General features: G+C 33.9%; 1 protein-coding gene and 2 pseudogenes across 2 annotated transcripts in view; 1 reads left to right on the forward strand and 2 right to left on the reverse strand.

The window, feature by feature from the left end:
* The window catches only part of LOC120780465 (nephrin-like), a 791640-nt gene that overhangs the window by 726263 nt on the left and 50465 nt on the right, over positions 1 to 14912 (forward strand). The gene's annotated exons all lie outside the window — the stretch shown is intronic.
* On the reverse strand, positions 1716 to 1915 carry LOC120780993 (annotated as a pseudogene).
* LOC120781042 lies at positions 4172 to 4374 on the reverse strand (annotated as a pseudogene).

Raw genomic sequence — 14912 nt, forward strand, 5'->3', positions numbered from 1 at the left:
TATTAATATGAGATTATATAATTTTAAGAGTATGTTCTAACTTTATTATATTTCTCAATTTAACAGAGGGTCAAAAAAGTTACAAAATACATTAAGCTTGTATCGGGTGTAGAAAAATCAGGATTAAAAAAATTTATGAGTGTAATTTATCCACGCTATAAAGTTCCATCGCGAACTACTGTAATTGTAAATTAATAGCTTAACCTTTTTACCATTGCTGAAAAACTGGCTTAATGGGACAACGATATGCCGCTACCAAAGCTATTTTAAAACCAAAATTAAGTGAGATAAAGAATATTGCTCTAACAAGTGATATTCTAACTCTTACAAATTCTACACGAAGTTTCATTGTAATGACAGCGCACTTTCTTAATGCTGTAAATAAGTGTAGTCCTGAGCATGAAATGATAACATTGATGGAACGGAGAATATATTAGGTAAGTTAAGTACAAAATAAATACATTAAATTACAAAAAATAAAAAGTAGGCTATAATGAATAAAATAAAGATGTTTAATAATACAAATTTTTCCTGCAGGCACACATAGCTGATTATATAAAAAGTGCTTTGAAAATATTTCCGAAGACTTTAGAAAAGAAAGGGATTGTATTGCATCAATTGTCACTGATGGTGGTGCTAACATGGTTGCTGCAGCAAAGCAATTTTAGGTGATGAAAAAGTAATTCCTTGCATGGCTCATATAGTAAAACCGTCATCCTTAAAGACAAAACACCGGCCTTGTATTAATTTAATATTTCATAATAAAACCGCTGATTAAAACTAGTTCGATATTTTATTACATACCAATGGTTAAAAATAAACAGAGTTTTAAAATATTTAAATTGATTTTTACAACAAAAAATTACTTTGAAAGTAGTAGCCTGTGAGACTACGCGTCCCTTATAGTGTTATAAATTTGTCACGTCCCCAGTTAAAGGTTAATGGGACAACGATATGCCGCTACCAAAGCTATTTTAAAACCAAAATTAAGTGAGATAAAGAATATTGCTCTAACAAGTGGTATTCTAACTCTTACAAACTCTACACAAAGTTTCATTGTAATGACAGCAAACTTTCTTAATACTGTAAATAAGTGTAGTTCTGAGCATGAAATGATAACATTGATGGCACGTAGAATATATCAGGTAAGTTAAGTATAAAATAAATACATTAAATTACAAAAAATAAAAAAAGGTGCGTGGAGTCCCTACGCGCGGATGAAATTATACTTCTTAGTGATATTCCAAGAAATGCATATCATTTTGTATGAAAGAAAACTAGAAAACTTAAATTCACATTTTATAAATTTATTATAATTTATTATCTCCCCGAGCATGCTTTTGCCAACAAGTCGTCTTTTCGCGACGATGGCAAAAGCCAAAAATCATAAATTGCACAACTTTCTGGTGCTTCTCGCAAAAATCTGCGTCGATATGTATTCACGATCATACGTATACATACATACATATTTACGCATGGTTGTAGGCGAAGCTGCGACAGCGTCAAGGGGTGACAATCGGCGGCCATTACTTTACTTATGCCATGGAAATTCTATTGCTACGAATATGAAAATGACAACGAAATAATGCAAATATGCATATTTCTAAAGGTCATTAAATTCTTTGAAGAAATGAATGATCCTGAGAAGTTTAGTCTTAACTTTTCATCGGCCAACGCAGAGCATTCCAACCAAAAGGAATTTATTCATTTAAATCACCACTCAGAAGTCGTTTTATCCTTTGTAAGCGAACGATTTTCGAAGAAACATCATTTCTAATATGCCACAAGACAAAATTATAAATGAACTTCCTAAACCTCACGCTGTCAGATAAAACGATATACCTCGTCATCGCGGGTCGATTTCCAAAAAATGCAAATGAAGACTAACTACAGAAATACTTTATAGCCTTAATTTTTCAACGGCCAACGCAGGGTATTTCAACAAAAGCTCACATAAAATAGTTGAGTATTCGCAGAAATGAAAGATAAAGGAAAGAAAAAGGAGTATAACTTCAATAATGAACAAGCATACAAACATACATATGCACGCATGTGAATAGTCACCTCGTCATAGCGGGTCGATTTGCAAAGAAAGTAAATGAAGACTGACCAGAGAACTTAAAAGTATGGAGAAGGTGCAGGTTCGACTGCGAACATTTGATAGATTCAAATTAGGGAATTCACCGCATTTGTTAACATTGTAGGTCGGAATTCGCCTCGCAATTTTAACATTTTTTACAATTCTCTCACACATTCTAACCGAGAATATGAAGAGACAGAAATATATGTATTTATAAAATGATTTCTTTGATATTCCATAGGATGGAAATATGTATGTAGAACTCTTTTACTTTTGATTTATTATTTTTCAAATTATTTAATGCTAATTTGATTTTATTTTATAATAACTCATTTTAAATATATAAAAGATTTACCTAAACATTATGATGATATTTTCATGATTCATACGCAATGTACGAATGTAAGCAATTTCGTTTTGCCGTCGGCATTTCAAATTCTCATGCTCCAATTTCAAGCAAGAAATCGCTTGTATGTACTTATGTGCAATATGTGCCTTTGCGTTTTGCCGTCGGCATTTCCATATTGACATGTAAAAGTAATTATGTATTTCATCGTTTCGTTTTGGCCCAATTTTGTAATATTAAGACAAGTGTCAATAATTGCGCCAATTTCCATAAAGTTGGAAATTTTGCGCGAATAAGACGTGTGCGGGTTAAGTCGCGAATTTTACTTATATTAATTAATTTAAAAGTGCCGAAAAATGCGAAACGAAATTTCAATAAATTTAAATAAATTTAAGTAAATTTACATGTATTTTCATTTATATTTAATTGTCAATAAATTTTTTAAAAATTATTTGCCCTAGTTGTCCACTTTTTTATTTTCTCACACATTTCAGCAGATTTTTGTATAGAAATTTGACCGGCGTAGAAGCAAAATGCGAAACAATCATACTTACATATATTATATCGTTTGCACATTTGTCTGTATGTTTGCGAAAGCAAATGTTCTACAAAAGCATATTTCTATACTTAAACAAAATTATTAGAACCATTGTATGTTTCTTATGTACATGCGGTTTGGTTATGCATGTACATAAGTCAGCGCAACCTAAGTGTCAATGGTGGTGTTGGTGGTAAGCGCTTGGAAAGTCGAGATGTTACCACAGGTTCGAATCTCGACAGAATAAATTTTTAATTTTTTGCTTTTAACATCGTATACTATACAAATAAATATTTTTCTTACTAATAGAAATTAAATTTATCACAGCAATATTATGTATATGTATATTGCTGTGATAAATTTAATTTCTATTAGTAAGAAAAATATTTATTTGTATAGTATACGATGTTAAAAGGCATACATCTTCTATCCTATCTTGTGTATCTGCACATGCTCATATGAGTGTATGTGTACGCATGTGCGCGTTCAGAAATTGAAATCATATTTTCATCACTTATAAATATACTTATTAATTGTGCGCTCATTGACTTGCATGTTCATACATTCATATATACTTATATGTACATATATTGGCATACATTGCCAAACAAATAATGCACAAGCATACAAACATACATATGCGTACACATATGAATATGTCACCAACAAAAAATCGATCTTCACAAGACAATATGGCAGCCAAATTGGCGAAGAACAAGTGTAGTTCATTTTACAACAAAAACGATTTCATTCATGAACGCAGGCGCAAATTCAACAAGCGATCTCGCTTCATTCATAAAAACAGAGGCCGTAACATCTCCCCGAGCATGTCTTCGCCTACAAGCGTCTTTTCGCGACGATGGCAAAAGCCAAAAATCATAAATTGCACAACTTTCTGGTGCTTCTCGCAAAAATCTGCGTCGATATGTTTTCACGATCATACGTATACATACATACATATTTACGCATGTTTGTAGGCGAAGCTGCGACAGCGGCAAGGGGTGACAATCAGCGGCCATTACTTTACTTATGCCATAGAAATTCTATTGCTACGAATATGAAAATGACAACGAAATAATGCAAATATGCATATTTCTAAAGGTCTTTTAATTCTTTGAAGAAATGAATGCTCCTGAGAAGTATAGTCTTAACTTTTCAACGGCCAACGCAGAGCTTTTCACACAGAAGGAACTTATTTATTAAAATCACCACTCAGAAGTCGTTTTATCCGTTGTAAGCGACCGATTTTCGAAGAAACATCATTTCTAATATGCCACAAGACAAAATTAGAAATGAACTTCTTAAACCTCACTCTGTCAGATAAAACGATATACCTCGTCATCGCGGGTCGATTTCCAAAAAATGTAAATGAAGACTGACTACAGAAATAATCCTGTAAAGTATAGCCTTAATTTTTCAACGGCCAACGCAGGGTATTTCAACAAAAGCTCACATAAAATAGTTGAGAATTCGCAGAAATGAAAGACAAATTAAAGAAAAAGGAGTATAACTTCAATAATGAACAAGCATACAAACAGAAGAAGCAAGGAAAGAGGAAACAATCGGCGATCCATTGTATATTTCTTTCATGCATAACCAAACCATGATTAGGACAACGCAATACAAGTGTCAATGGTGGTGTTGGTGGTAAGCGCTTGAAAAGTTACGACGAGCACGTAGGTTCGAATCCAAACAGAATTTATTTTTAATTGAATATGTCACCAACCAGAAACATTGTTCTACAAAAACAACAACAGCATAAGCATGGCAATATTGTGTTGTTGGTAGAAAAGCCGAGCTGTGCCGCAAGAAATGAACAAACGATCGCCGATTGTCACCGCTTCGCTTGCTGCTCGAACATCTTTGCAGACAAGGTTGCGTAGATTCATATTGAGCAAGGTTGCGCAACCTTAATCTATCGCAACCTTTTCCGAACTCGTATACAAAGTATAACTTCAAAAAGTAAGCTATAATAAATAAAATAAAGATGTTTAATAACAGAAATGTTTCCTGCAGGCACACATAGCTGATTATATAAAAAATGCTTTGAAAATATTTCCGAAGACTTTAGAAAAGAAAGAGATTGTATTGTATCAATTGTCACTGATGGTGGTGCTAACATGGTTGCTGCAGCAAAGCAATTTTAGGTGATGGAAAAGTAATTCCTTGCATGGCGCATATAGTAAAACCGTCATCCTTAAGGACAAAACACCTTCCTTGTATAATAAACATACAGAATGCGATTACTTTAGAAACATCATGCAATATTACGAAAGTAAATACAACTATGATTCTATATTAAACAGAGACCAGTTGGAATTTGAACTTTTGCATTTTACAACAAGTATGCAACACGCAGCTTGGGAAAGTACACCGGAAGTAAGGAAAACTGCTGTAAACTCTCAATATCGCAATGATATAAAAGAAATAGTTAAATTAAAGAGAAAGCTATGACGCATCAAACTCGTTGTCCAGTTGATAAATTTGTTTTAAATAAAGTTTCTAAAGATATTAATCGGGAAATTCAGAAAGTTTCGCAAAATACCTTCGGTCCCTATCCAACAGCTTCCTTCAATGGGTATAGTAAAAATTACGAACATTATTAACGTGCCAACTTATTGGAAAATTGCTGAAGTTATCATGATTCCAAGGCCAGGAAAACCAGGATGTGATGTATCTTCTTACAGGCCCATATCACTTCTACCGATAATATCGAAGCTTTTTGAGAAAATTCTCCTAAAACATCTTAATAAAATCAGAGAAAGAAAAACCATTATTTCAGCGCATCGGTTTGGGTTTCTACGATTGATCAAATTCACAGGATTACACACACATGAAAAAGCCTTTGAGGAAAAAAATTCTGAAAGTTCACGTAAAAAACAAGCGGAAAGAGCTGGACATGCGACTCAAAAATATTAATTGGTTAATTGGTACAAATCGCTGTTATCCATCGAAAATTAGTTATCTACAAAATAAAAATACTCAGTCAGATATGAAGCTATGGTACACAACTCTGGAGATGTACTAACGCAAACAATAAGAAAGTCATCCAACAAGTTCAAAACAAAGTACTAAGACTAATTGTCAAAGCGCCTTGGTAGATATAAAGCGTGATCTAGGCTTAAACTTGGTTAATGCAGAAATATTAAAAATTACAGCTGCACATAGGTCAAGATTGCTACAGCGTCGTAACGAATGTCAACTTCTAGAGATGGACCACCAAGACGCCTCAAACCCAGCGATCTTTCAAATTAGCCAATACTCTCATAGTAGTTTTGTAATTATACGTTTAAATAATTTTCAAGTTGCTGTTAGTCCTTTCTTTCATATAAAATAGCTGCAATGTATTAATAAAATAAAATAAAACAAGTAAGAAAGAAGTTCGGGGTCAATCGAACATATCATACTCTAGCAACTTACAATAATCAACGCTAGGGAAATACTTTATGGTGTAAAATATCACCCTGAAGATCGAAATCTAAGTAATTTTATATATATGTACATCAGGGTGGTTTTTTTTAACTATTAATAATTTTCAATCCCGTTACGAAATTTCCTTGGAAATACACTAAGAAAAATTCCTTGATAATTTTAGCCCTTAATATTAACATTAAGAACTGGACCAAGGCATGTAAAAATTGTCCATAGAAAATACACTACAATCGTGATTTTTTATCTTTAAATTCCTACAGATCAGAGGTATTTTATGGCATCGCTTTGGCTTTAGACGCATATTTCTTAGAAATATTCACTCTACAAAAGTTCCCAGTGCAACAAAATCGTAACTCACACCGGCGAAATAGTACGGGGCTCTAAACCTGACTTTTCCACGAAATTCGCATTTTGTTTGTATATATCTCGGAAATGACATTAGCTATAAAAAAATGTATATGTATAACAAACTTGTAGGCAATTCAAAATTCAAAATCGCCATCATTAATACTTTTCGAGATATTCGACTTTTTAAGTAAGGCTAGATAGAATTTTCATAGATTTTTTATTACATACCATGTATGAAAATTCTGTAAAGCCTTACTTAAAAATCCGAATATCTCGAGAAGTATTAATTATAGCGATTTTGACCTCGGACATTTCGCGTCTCTGGCGCATTTAGTTATTGATTTATCGCGCTTTTAGTAGTTTTGAACAGTACTGGAGAGTTAATGGGTTTCGCATCCGATTTCGTCCACTTTCACACTACAGGTAGTAGTTCTTGTAAATTCGTACTGAGCGAATTTGGCTGTTGTAACTTCAGTGGCTTAGGAGATATATACATTAAATTTGTAAGAGGAAAAGCTACAACCACTTTTTCACAATTTTTTTCCCACAGGTGCCTCTGTCGAGAGAAATGCAAATCCCGGTGAGGGTCTATATGCCTGTCTGTCCGTCCGTGCAAGCTGTAACTTGAGTAAAAATTTAAATATCTTGATTGAACTTGGTATGTGAGTTCCTTAATATAAAAACAATTTTATTAGCAAGTAGCACCTGTGGGCAAAAAATTTAGAAAAAAGGGGCTTGGCCCAACCCTCTAATAGGTTTAGTGCAGATGTCTCCTAAACTACTAAAGCTCCATCAACCAAATTTGCTGTGCGCAAATACGTACACCCGCGGCCAAGCGTAACTTACCACTCGATTTTTTTTCACTATTTTAAATTTTTTCGTTCTTTGGGTAACTTTTTTATGGATTTAATAGAATACGGGGAATATATCGATGGCTCGAATATATTTGGTTAACTTTTGACTTTAATCTGGCCCATTTGTAAAATTAAATTGAGACAACTTTTTTTATTTGCACACAAGTCTTTGATTTCATTATTACTAATTCTTGTAATAACTTAACAACATTTTTTGTTTCAATTGAAAATGGATTACAACATATTCAAAAAGAATAACGGAAAATCTAATATGGCGTCGGTCCACCTCTAGCGGATATTACAGCTTCGATACCAGCAGGCATTGACCCAACAAGTTTCTCCAAAACACTGCTTGAAATTTCCTCCTCCCAAACACTTTCTAACATTTTTTTTAGTTCTGGTTTACTTTTAGTTTTTTGACACAACTTATTTTTTTTAATATTTTATATTTGTGTAAGTCAAAAATCACTTCTAAAAGGGCCTTAAATTAATAACTAATTACGCCAAAGACATATCTCAGGACCCAACAGATCGAATAAACTTAGTTCGTGGCATACCCCTCTTATTCCTATGTCACAATGTGAAAATGGGCGAAATCGAACCACAACCACACCTACTTCCTAAATAACACAATTTTAATATCCATTTGATTCTTCAATCTTCCACACAATAAGTAATTATATTAAGGGAATACAATTTCGCACTAATAATTCCATTAAAGTATGCCACCTTAACACCAAAAATTCCCCTAATCCAAGCAATAATGCCCACAGCCCTAGGTACCGAATTTTAGGACCCCGTATCTATAGTTGACTTTTGACCGAAAATATCGGTCAATGCGGAAGATATGCCATTGAAACTGAAAGAGAAACATTTCCTAAGAATAATAATTCTGGCTAGGGCGGTCAAAATTTCCCGGAGTCCCCATATACCTATGAAGATTTTTGAATTTCCAGGTGACTTTATACTGGATATATCGGCCAATATTTGAGTTATCTGAATACAAATTACAGAACATGTTTTACACACAACAATATATCTTTGTGTCTAAAATAGATATAATTGGGCTAAAACTTCATCTACCCCTCATATAACTATTATCAGGATTTTCGAACATGAGGCTTACTTTGCTCCATGTGATTGGTGATTGTATGTGAGGTACCCTAATAAAACCCAGTGAATATTTTTTAGTATGTGGCATGAATTCATGGATATTGGCTTAAGTTTTCACCGACTTTTGCCACCCCGCGTTGTCAATTTTTGTTTATTTAACTCTAATAGCACCATGTATATGTCAGGCTGGTCATTTGATCTTTTACATTTAATCGCCGGTTGGCTAGTCATTCCTCGACCAAAGTTAAATATCCTATCAGAGAGCCCTTGACGCTCTTATACGTAATTTATTACAGTACACTCGGGCCTAGCACACTGCCGTGAGGTATGGTATATCAGCCATTATCGGTCGTTCATCAGATATGAAATAAGCTAGCATAACAGTATATTTGCTATTTTGTAATGAGACTCCATTATTTTGTATAATTCGGAAGGGAGTATTGTTTTAATTTTACATGAAAGGTCTTCATGCCAAATCTTATCGAGTGCCTACATCAACGAATATTGTTGAACAATACACTCTGTACTCGCATTTCTAATTTCGTTAGTAATTCTAATTACTTACTGTAGAGAACCATGTTTTACACGAAACCCGAACTGGTGCATTGGAATTGTATTATTTTCATGGAGGAAAGGAATCATATTTAGAAGTAACACTTTTTCAAATATTAGGTCAGAGTAGTAGGCTTACTGGTCTGGAAGAAGACGCCTGTGTTAAATCTTTCCCGGGCTTATCTGTCACGATATTATGCTAGTTTTTGCATGGATTTGGATGTAATATGAAACTGCAATTTTCATTAAAATGTAAAGAGAGCATTACCACAGCAAAATTAGGTAGCTCTATTAGTATTTTAAGAGTAATTTTATCAATGTCCTGATGACTTTTTTTAATTCATGTATTTTATAATGCACTATATAATTTTAAAACTTGAAGAAGACAAGAGCAAGTTGTTGAAAGTATTTGGCAAAATTGGCAGCTTAAAGTCGTGTTTTGGACAATTAGGAAAAATTGTCTTTTACTCATTACTTAGAGCATAATTACTACTCACTTATGAGCCGGTGGCTTAATGTGTTTTTAAGCTTTATAGAATGAGTTTTGCTTGTTGGTTGAATTTGTGCTCAATTTCTTAATATAATTTTCAGTGGTGTATTCTTCTGCACACTTAAGCGCCATTCACACTAGCTAATTGAGTTAAGCTTCCCGCCTTCATACACCACAACGTCACACAACACGTCACTCACAAAGCAACAGCAATACACGCAGTACTCCAACCCACCATAAGTCTCCGCAGCCCAACGAACAAAAACACTCGTCCTGGAAGCGGACGCCCCTTTTCGAACACAACTTGCGAATAATCAATATCAGGGGACGTTTTTCGATTCTTTTCGGCGCGCAGCTCAAGTCATCTTTCCACATATGTATGTACATCGATCTTCGGCGCGCAGCAGCTTAACCAATATTCTAGTGTTCTTTTTTTATACTTTTTATATATAAGTACAACCTCCATTGGCATCCGACCAGTTCACATTCTTATATACACACACTGCCATGTCTCCACTGGTATTCGAGAGTTTTGCTTTAATGGTTTACAATCTTAAAATCCAATTATGAACATTTTCGAAGTAAATGAAAACATTTTGTTTTAAAAGCAAAAAAAGGGTTCTTTCCGGGATGGGTGCTAAAAGTAAGTGGAAAAATAGCTACACACCTAGGTTAGGTGTTGTATTATTAACTTCGGTTACGCTTTGCTCAGAGTCTCTGTCCGAATTTATTTTGTAATCAACATTTATTTGATTACGAGTATTTATACATATATATTTTTTATATTTTAAGTAGAGTTAGTGTAGAGTGATTGGAAGATAATCCCATATTGAAAACACCAAAAACAATTAAGTCTGTTATGTCCTTCCGTCTCTGGGCCAGTACGTCAGCTAACCAGGAGAAATTATGTCAAAGTTATTTGCCTTTTCGCAATGGCGTAACGCAATGGCCTTCTTTTCGGGTTAATTAAACGGCTTTGTTTCTTTTGCATTGTTAACATGACGTACTAGAAATCTTTGTCATAAAGTACCAAAAAGTAGTCTTTGAAATGGCTATTTTGGAATGAGGTGAGCAGTTATCAGTCCGTTTTAAATCCTTACCGCGATTGCTAAAGAGTGTTGTAGTCTTGTTCACCTAACGGTTGTACAGGGTTTGTCCCGAAAGTAATAGGACTGATTTTTTTCCGCTGTGACTGTACTTCAGAGCGTGCGCGAATTACATCTCAGGTTACGTCAACAGACGGCATGCAGTTGTGCACCACATCATATGATCAGCCAGTACGTGACCAAAACAGCAGACTCGGCATATTTTGAGTCTGCTGGAATGTGCGGTACACCCACATATTGGGGCAGACTCGAGTTGCTGATCTGATGGCAGAGTCAATCTGATTCTTGCTACAAAATAGAAAGCAACGTTTTAGTTCATAACTGGCGCTGTCGTAAAAAGAAAAAAAGAACCAGATGCACCCTTCCCTTTGGTAAATTTTTGAGCAATAAATCAAGTAAATCCGGTGAAGGTAAATCGGAGTCAAAAGCGGTGAAATCCATTGAGAAGAAGCCCAAAGAGAAATCGGCAAATGGTGTGGCGTCAAAGAAGAAGGCAGCAGTTGGCGATAAGAAAGCACGTGGCGAAAAAAAGTGAAGAAAACTGTTGCTAGCACGAAAACAGCAGAAAAGAAAAAAAGTGATATTAATTACATTTATTAATTAATTTATTTTAATTCAATTTATAATGTTCAAACATTTATATAAAAAAAGTATTTAAATTTAATTGAAGTCTCTGCAACTCTACTCTACTGTTCGAATATTGTTCGAGTATTGCTCGAACTAGATATACATATACTTATATGTATGTATGTAACTATTGTTTAAAAGTGTAAATTAACATAAGCGAAATTGAAGATACATATAAAAAATGATGGCTCAAAATCAAATGTTAAACGTTGAACCAGTGGCGCAGCTAGGGGGGGGCGAAGGGGGCCGTCGCCCCGGGCGCAACATCTTGGGGCGGCAAAAAACTTCAATTCGGGCAAAAACTCCTGCAAATTGTGCCAAAAGTGTACAAAATATAGGGAGAAAATGGGTTTTTTCTATGGCTTTTAATAAGATGTCTTGTAAATTTACCATCAATTTCCTCAAAAACCATATTGTGAGAATTGTGGAACTTCAGAATTAGCGTGGCTTCTAGTTCCTAAGTTTTATATACTTTCGATATTAAGGTTAAGGTATTTTGTAAAAATTCACTTTTGTTCGAACCACCTCATGAAACTTGTAGGTAGGTAGATAAAGGGGGGCGGCAAAACATCCTTGGCCCCGGGCGCCCGAAGTTGTAGCTACGCCACTGCGTTGAACGTCGTTTATCAGTAATAACACAATTGCTTCAACAAAATGCTGCACAGCAGGAAACTAGTATTAGGCAGAAAATAGAAAAAGATCTAAAATACTTACAGCCATTTGAAGGTAATGCAAAAAAATTACCGGCGTTTATTGAGGCAATTGATAGCGTACTAGCTGATTATGTACAACAACAGGTAGCATTCAGAGTAGTTTATGATTTAAAAATTTTAGGATTGGCAAAAAAATGTTTAACATTGAATCCTCCAGAAAATTGGGATACAAGCAAAATAAGATTAAAACAGCACTTTAGGCCAACAAAGGACCAGATGACTTTGACCAACGACATCGCTAACCTTAGGGTGGGTAGTATCGGTGAACTTGGTAGGAAAACAAAAGAAATAATGGATAATATTACCGAATATTGTGCTTTGAGTGAAACAGGCGGTATGATGAAAGAAATATTTTCAGGAATGCTTATACAAAGGGTAAAGCAACTTGCAGCAGGGACTTTTGCCTATATGATACGGAATATAACGACATGGGCTGACATGACAAATACGATCCACAATTTCATAGGACTCGACGATGGAAATTTAAATCCTATATTTTTAGCAAGAAACAAAAATTCAAACCAATTTGATCAGAAGGCAAGAAATTTTAATAGCAACCAAAATCAAAATAATCAAAGAATAAACAACTTTAGGAGACAAAATATTGGCGATCAAAACAATGATCGTTATTATGCACAAAATAATTCGGGACGATACTCCCAAAGAAATACTAACTTTTCGGGGCAAAATAATTATCATCCAAATAATCCACAGAGACAAACTAATTATCGAACAGGAAATTCAGGCATATATGGGCCATTCCATCAATTGGCGACATGGTTTTGTACCCGTGGTTCTCCGATTTTGACGAAACTTTAGAATATCATAATATAGACCAAAATAAGAATATCTGTTAACTTTTTAGTGGACAAAGTTGCTCCATTGTTTTTTGGCGCGTAATTCAAATTGAGATCAAACAAAAAAATGACTATTTCTTTGAATTTTTAACGACCTCAAAATTGAGTGAAAAAAATTTTGCAGTTATCCAATTTTATGTAAAAAAATCTCAGCTTTCTGATAAAAATATTTTCAAAATCCAAAAAAAAATTAATAATCCAAAACACACATTTTTTTCCAAAAATCCCGTTTTTTGTGCTTTTCCCCCAATTTTTTTCAAAATTGATACCGACAACTTTGCATTTTTTTTGCTGTTCATGGGATCAGAGTCCCATACTTTTGAACACTGATTCTAATGTAAAATTTAACGAGGAATCGAATGGGAAAGTCAATTTTGAAAAAAAATGGTGGAAAAGCACAAAAAATGGGATTTTTGGAAAAAATTTTTTTTTTTTGGATTTTGAGCGACAACTTTGAATTTTTTTTGCTGTTCAAGGGATCAGAGTCCCATATTTTTGAACACTGATGCTTATGTAAAATTGAACAAGGAATCGAATGAAAAAGTCAATTTTGAAAAAAAATTGGCGGAAAAGCACAAAAAACGGGATTTTTGTAAAAAAAAATGTTTTTTTTTTGGATTTTGAAAATTTTTGATTTTGATAATATTTTTATCAGAAAGCTGAGATTTTTTTTACATAAAATTGGATAACTGCAAAATTTTTTTCACTCAATTTTGAGGTCGTTAAAAAATAAAAGAAATAGTCATTTTTTTGTTTGATCTCAATTTGAATTGCGCGCCAAAAAACAATGGAGCAACTTTGACTACTAAAAAGTTTACAGATATTCTTATTTTGGTCTATATTACGATATTCTAAAGTTTCGTCAAAATCGGAGAACCACGGGTACAAAACCATGTCGCCAATTGATGGAATGGCCCATATACAAATCAGTATCGGAAAGATAATATTAATAATAATAATAACGGCTATGGTAGTTCAGCAAGACAAAATATACAGAACGGCACTCGACAAACAAGACTTTCAAATGGCCCCACACCCATGGATGTTGATGCTGTGAGCAGGACAGAGGAAACGAATAACAACGAGGAATTTTTTCCCAATTAGCCTCGAAAAATCAAAATAAAATATTAATTTCACTTACTTTGTTTAACAAAAAATGGTGTCCATTGGTAGACCCAGGCTCTACTATTAGTATTATGAAAAAATCAAGCTTTGAACACTATAAGTTACCGGTTCTAGAAAAAAATAAAACAATATTTAGTACACTGAATGGTGATTAAAGAGCGTCTAACGAAAGAGTTAAGACACCATGTCCGCTAGAATTTAAATACCCTCCCAACGCTAGGATGAGGTGGTTGAAAATAGACTTTGAAAAACCGTACGATCTTCTACTAAGAAACGATTTTATATTTAATAATTTCAATATAATCGATATTGAAAACGAAGAAATTGAGCTTAAAAATGGCGTTAAAATACCGTTTTATTCAAAAACTATCCAAGAGCAAGTATATATGTACCTACATTGGAAGAAAGTAAAATGCAAAACATTCAACTGGATCATTTAAAATAAATGAACGAAAGGAGGTTGAACAAGTAAGGAAGGGCTAAGTTCGGGTGTCACCGAACATTTTATACTCTCGCATGATAAAGTGATAATCGAGATTTCATTATCCCTCATTTACATATTTTTTTTATTTTGCAGTAAAATTAATTAGATTAGATCAATTTGTGTACTTTGAGTATTGAATTGTATTTTAATTTATTTTAACTGTATTGAGGACTATGTAAAAAAACAAAAACAATCGTTTTTCGAAGTTAATGCACATTTTATTTCTTACATGAATACGATTATACTG

The sequence above is a fragment of the Bactrocera tryoni genome, unplaced genomic scaffold, assembly GCF_016617805.1.
Source record: "Bactrocera tryoni isolate S06 unplaced genomic scaffold, CSIRO_BtryS06_freeze2 scaffold_25, whole genome shotgun sequence".
Taxonomy (NCBI): Eukaryota; Metazoa; Arthropoda; class Insecta; order Diptera; family Tephritidae; genus Bactrocera; species Bactrocera tryoni.